Source organism: Alligator sinensis, unplaced genomic scaffold (assembly GCF_000455745.1).
Source record: "Alligator sinensis unplaced genomic scaffold, ASM45574v1 scaffold611_2, whole genome shotgun sequence".
In the NCBI taxonomy this organism is placed as follows: Eukaryota; Metazoa; Chordata; order Crocodylia; family Alligatoridae; genus Alligator; species Alligator sinensis.
In genome coordinates this window covers 3552220-3558217 of record NW_005841869.1, presented here as the reverse complement: position 1 = coordinate 3558217, position 5998 = coordinate 3552220, and positions in this window count along the sequence as shown.

Genomic DNA, 5998 nt, shown 5'->3' with positions numbered 1-5998 from the left:
GATACTTGAGGCTCCCCAAGCAGCTGCTGTATGTTGCGTGCCCTTCCTGCCTGACAGGCTGCCCATGCAGGTGGTGTTCTGCATCGCTTGTGATCATCAGTGGTTCTAATGAATTCAACTGCTGCTACGGCCGGCGTCAGCCAATAGCATAGGGGTGCACGCCGCCGCCTGGCACAGGCATTATTAATGTGCTGAGGAGTGGACAGCAGGCAGGGTGGGTTAGCCTGGGGGAAGCAGCAAGTGAAGGCATGGTTACCAAGGCTGTGATGGAGAACGGAGAGGCTGGTTACTTGGGCTGCTTCAGGCTCGTTTCAGCAGACAGCGCAAATCTGTCCTGTGCACAAGGGCACGATGGAATTCAGGGCAGATCCTACGCCCGGGAGAGTTTGCTTCACTTCTTCCGCGTGGCTGCATAGCGGGAAGGCCACGCTGTGCCGGGGAGAACATTTCGGCCCCTCAATAAACCTCTGCAGCACAAAGGCACTTTGCTGAGCGAGAGTCCCAGCAAAGCGAGGAGAGAGTGACTTCAGGTGCTTGCCTATGACCACTGAAGCCAGGCTGCTTCCGTGCCACAGGGGCAGGACGTAGCAAAGGCTTAGCCACAGGTGACGTGCCTCCAGAGTGAGAAGCCCTCAGAACAGAGCGCCTCGATTATAAGGATGGGGTTTTCAGAAGAACCCAAAAGCACTGGACACCCGAGACCCATTATCTTTCAACATGGCTTGGGCACCTAAATCCCCTCGGCTCTTCTGAAAATCCCAGTTAAGATCTCTAAAGGCAAATTTGGACTGCAGCGGCAAAAGTTATTGGACAGGGCAGTCATACTGGACCTTCACCACCACATGATCACTAGTCCTACTTACATGTCTCTTAAGCACTGGTTCTAAGCCTTTTTAGACTCCAGGCCCCCGTTTATGAGACCTGAGGCACCTCTTGGAAAATGCCGCTCATTTTATGACTACAGAATACTGAACCAACTATTTTGTTGCAAAGAACTCAAAAAACAGCAAAATGTTTTAACGTCATTTGAAATCTGTGTGTGTGTCTTGTGAATCATGCTTGCACACCTAACAGCACTAGCATTGTGTGGCACCTCACCACACCCCTGAAAAGACCTCAGGGCCCCTCGGGGCTGAGCATCCCTGCTCTTCACGCTGATGTGTTAGTTACTGGGTCAGGAAGTTTAGCATTGAGAGTGAATGTTTTAAAAGCTTATAGTATGTGCTACCGCCACCCCACGATGGCCAGGGATGGGTATTCTGTATGCGATACAGCAGATATGCTCTTCATTCGTCAGCAAAGTAACACACGAGCTCACCAGACACTCTTCAGACGCCAGCTACACGCACAATCACTGCATTCGGTTATTGTGTGTAAAAATAAAATGCAATTAAGGTTTGGATGGGATTCTACTGAACAGCCCTCTACCACTTCCCTGCCCTTGGGAACACAGCAGTGGGGCACACCACAGGGAAGCAGACGTGTGGGACCTTCACCCCCCACCACCAGTTGTGAATCTGCCTCCCCAACAGCGCTAAAAAGCAACAGCAGAGTGACTCAGCCTAGGTCCCGATTCTGCACTGGGGGAGAAACTGGGGGCAACCCTCTGTCCTCAGAGTGGTGACCTCTCCCGCACACCGGCGCCCTCGCACAACCAGCTCCTCCAGTGTTGTGCAATGATCACGGGGTTGTTGGTTGCTGGGATCTTCTGCAAGCCTTCACAACCAGTAGATTTTGAAAGGCAAATCTTTATCAGTGCAGAGTGTGCGCCGAACCCGCATTAATTCCCAATTGTGAATGCTTTCAATTAGCGATTGCAAGTACTCAAACTGCTAGATGTGTTCATTAGTGACATGGCCTTGTCATTTAGTGACAAGTTGGATGACAAAGCTGTCGGAGGGATTCTTGAGGGCTTTAGCATGTAGCAAACCCACTGCATTATTACGCAAAGATGGACAGGCCAGGTGGGGTTCCACCAGAGCTACTTAGAGAGGACGTGAAACAAGCCAGCGTTGCAAGACCACACGGTGTGGCTGATCACACATCCGCATGCGCCCCAGAGAAGCACCCACTCATGGTGCTCCGTAACCGGCTCTGGAAATGATAAGTAACACGATCATCTTGACAGTAAGAGCAACATTTAGGTGCCAGGAGAGATTTTGGTTTACAAACAAATGGGGTCATCAAAATAACCCAGAGGCCTGAGCAGACAGCAAGGCAGCCCCAGGGCACGAAGAGGAGTGGTCACCAACCCGTCTCTCGGTCCAGCAGATGGGTTCCCTGTCCCAGCATGCCAGCCCCGGGGGACCAAGGAATCTCTTCCCAACTGGCCCCAGCATCTGTCCACATTCTCCACGTGCCCCCTCCTGCAGACAGGGTTGTGACCCCAAGACCCCCGCACAATGCCACGTCAGGGCTGAGCTGCCCCAGCTGACCTCACTTTCTAGGCATGGAGGATTTAACTTTTGGGGAGCCAGAAGAGCCGTGCACAGCAACATATGCACACATGCCAGGGGAAGGAGAGGGGCAAAGGAGACACCCAGCTGCCAGAAGTGGTAAAACCCTCTGCCTTGGAGGCAGATCAGTCAGACTGATCACATAGCACCCGATTCCTGTTCCCTACCCCCTCCGCAGCCCTTTCACCCCCAGGGAATGGCGTGAACAGAGCGGGGCCAGTTCCAGAGGCGTGGGGCACCCCAGCTCCTGTGGACTCCAGCACCCAAAGCAGCAGAGACAGAACTACCCTTACTTACTGCTTGTGCGACCGTAGCACCCGAGAGGCCATCCTAGGCCAGGACTTTGCCGAGCTGGGCACTGCACAAACACTACAGAGGCAGCCTCTGCCCCTAGCAGCTTATAGGCCAGGCAGGAGACTCCAAACCAGCGGTGACTACTGAGGATGAAGAGGCCGCAACCTCCTCCCTCCAGCGCAGAGACCATCCTTGCATGCTGCCCCGGGGCTGGCGCCGTGGGGTGGGGCGGGCGCACAGGCTGAAGGAGAGGCAGGGATTAGCAGCGAGCACTCAGGCTGGAGGCCTGTCAGCGCACGGGCCCTGGGGAGCCCATCTTCCTTCCCGGGCTCAGCACATTCGTAATGGGGAAACACATTTGCAGAATGCACTGAACCGAGTCTCCCGGGGCCTCCGCAAGTGCTGATGGCTTGAAAATCAGCCTGAACAGATGGCCGTGAAGCCACCTTCAGATACACCTGGAGAGCGGAAGGACGCGTTCCTGTCATTTCACGATGGGCAGGTGGGGAAAACAAAACCAACGGGGGCCTCTGCTTTTCTGCAGGAGCCAGCAGCTTGTGTGACCCTGCGCGCCAGCCTCAATATCAAAAGGGAAGGCTTGCCCGCACCTGGAGAGCCTGAGCCACAGCCCCTCTGCGCTCTCCATGTCCTCGAGGGCTTCCTGCCTCGCTTCGTGGTTCCTGAAATCCAGATCCCAAGAGGGGGGCCGCAGGAGCAGGCGGCCGCACAGAGACACGCTCCCCCTGCAGCAGACCCCTGCCAAGCCTGACAATTGATTCAGCAGCGCGTGCCTGCTCAACAGGCAAAAGCACTGTAATTCTCCGTCTCGGTGTGTCGTCCCCGGAGGGGGCCTGCTCGGAGGAGAGAGGCCAGGCGCGCTCAGCCTGTTGGGACCAGGAGCGGAGCACACATTCGTGCAGCTACATCGGGGAACGGCAGCAAACGGCTCAGGCTCTGGCTGGACGCATGAAGGGCTGCAGACTTGGGGCCAAGCCCACAGGCTCTACCCAGACTCGGCCTCCCAGAGCATCCGTCACTGCTGAGAACATGGCAGTGGCCAAGAAACATGGGTTTTCCTCACCAGGCTCCTGCTTGGGAGCCAGACAGAGCTCGGGTGTATGGCCTGCTCTGAGCGCCAGAAACAGCCCGTGCTCCCATAAGGCTCTACTGGTCCAATAAAAGATTATCCACTAAATAAAACAAGAAGTGAGTGATGCCACCATGCCCTGCTGGATTGAAATTGTGTGAGCGAAGTGGTTTTCTCAGGGAGATTTATCTCCTCTGCCAGCTGCAGGCAGCCAGCCCAGCGGAAAGAATGAGCATCTCACTCTGAGGCCACCCTTCCCTTCGGAGCCAGCACCAGGCTTTCGCAGCACGCGTGAGGGAACAGGCGCAGGTACACATGGTGCGGCACACCCAGCAGCCCGCCCCGCACAGGCAGCACCCAGCCAGCTCTTCAAGGAAGCAACGGCAAGGAGGAGCAATGCTGACACCCCTCTGCAAGCTGGATGCAGGGGCTGGCCTGGCTGTTCCAGGCCGAGGTCCAGGGCTTGGTCTCCCAGGTCCCTGAGACCAAGAGAGCAGAGTCTAGCACTCCCCTTTGCCTCCCATATGCCAGCAGGGGCTGGGCTGCGCTGGAAGCACTGGGTGGGGAAGATCATCCTGGGAAGAAGGGTCTCCTCCTGTCAGCCCAGGGCACGGCTCTCCAGCCCTCCTCCAGCCTCACCCAGTCACCGCTCAGACCCAGGAGCCTCCAAACGTGCTTCTCCACAGCCTTCCCGCTGCAGCCCCCCACGTCCACCCAGCAGGACCCATGGGGGCCGCCAGGGCTGCTTCCTCTACAGCCAGATCTGGGCCCGGTGAAGTACCACAGCCCCTGCCAGACCCCAAAGTCAGCTCTGCTGCTGCTAAGCCTTGTCCTACAAGTCATGCCCAGCCCCAAAACACAGGCCAGTGCAAACACCACAAGTCCATGTCCATCACTGTGCTCCGGTAATGCACGAACAAGCACCCATTGCAGTCAGCTGGGCCCCCCTGTCCAGCGAGCAGCACAGACCTCCTTCCCCTTGGAGCGGTCTAACAGGGGTTCAGATGGTCGGGGCTTTCTCCTGACCGCAGAGCACAGGAACTGGCTGGGTGGGAAATCCCAGAAGGGCTTTGGGAGCTTTTCCCCTCCTAGCTGCTGGCTCCAGCTTAGCCTCAGGACCCCTGCCCTTGCTGGCAAACCTTGGCTCCTGGGAACATGGCCCTCCTCAGAGGCACCGCTGCAGCTGGCACACTGAGCTGATCCAGACAGGGCTCCGGCTGCGTGGGCAAAACCTATGCTGGGGGGGCATCAAAAGAGAGCCTGTGGCTGAAAATGCCCCCAAGGGCAAACGTGGAAGAGGCCATCGGGCTCACCTGGCTTGCCCTTAGACCTTGGCTGGCGCTTCAAAGTGTCTCACATCTGGGTGCTTTTGTGGTGGATGGAGACCAGACGCGCCATAATCTGTCTTTGGAGGGACATCAGCTCCCTGCCCATCAATACACATTCCTAACGGGAGCCAAGGGGACTATCCTCAACACAGGCTCTCTCAGGCAGGTCTCTGAAGCTCTCCATCCACTACACATGCAGTGACAGTGGGGATAAGGCGACTCTGCAGAGAACCGGCCCCCTCCAACGTGGACCACAACTTCCCCCTCCGCAGAGAGACAGCCCTGCTCCTGGAAGGTCCCCTTCACACACTGACCATTTGCTCCCTGCTGATTAAATCAAGGTTGTGTAGCCAGGGAAGCAAGCGTGACAAGATCAATTAGGCTTCCAGGCCTCATCCTGCCTTGGCAGGGCACAGGCTTTGATGGGACTGATGAAGAGCTAGCACAACCACAGGGCAGCCTGGCATCCACAACACACAACCTGCAGCACTTGGAGCTTAGCATGACAGAGCTGCCTTCCTTCCTGGGCTCACTGTAGGGCACTGACACAAGCCTACACCCATCAAGCATTCCCGAGGCGTCCTCGTTCCCTGAACGCCATGGAGCGAGGGGGCAGAGCTGGTCCTGTGCAGTGCCTGGCTGCCAAGAGTTAACTGCGATGAGCACGGAAAGGGAGCCGATTGTATATTATCGATGCAGAGCAGGAGGTGTGCTTGGCAGAGAGCAGGGAGCCCACGTTGCGCCGGGCAGGCCGAAGCCTGAAGCAGGATGATTTATTTTTAAAAAGTAGGTGCTAGGGAGGCGAGTGACAGATATAAGAACCGTGCAATATT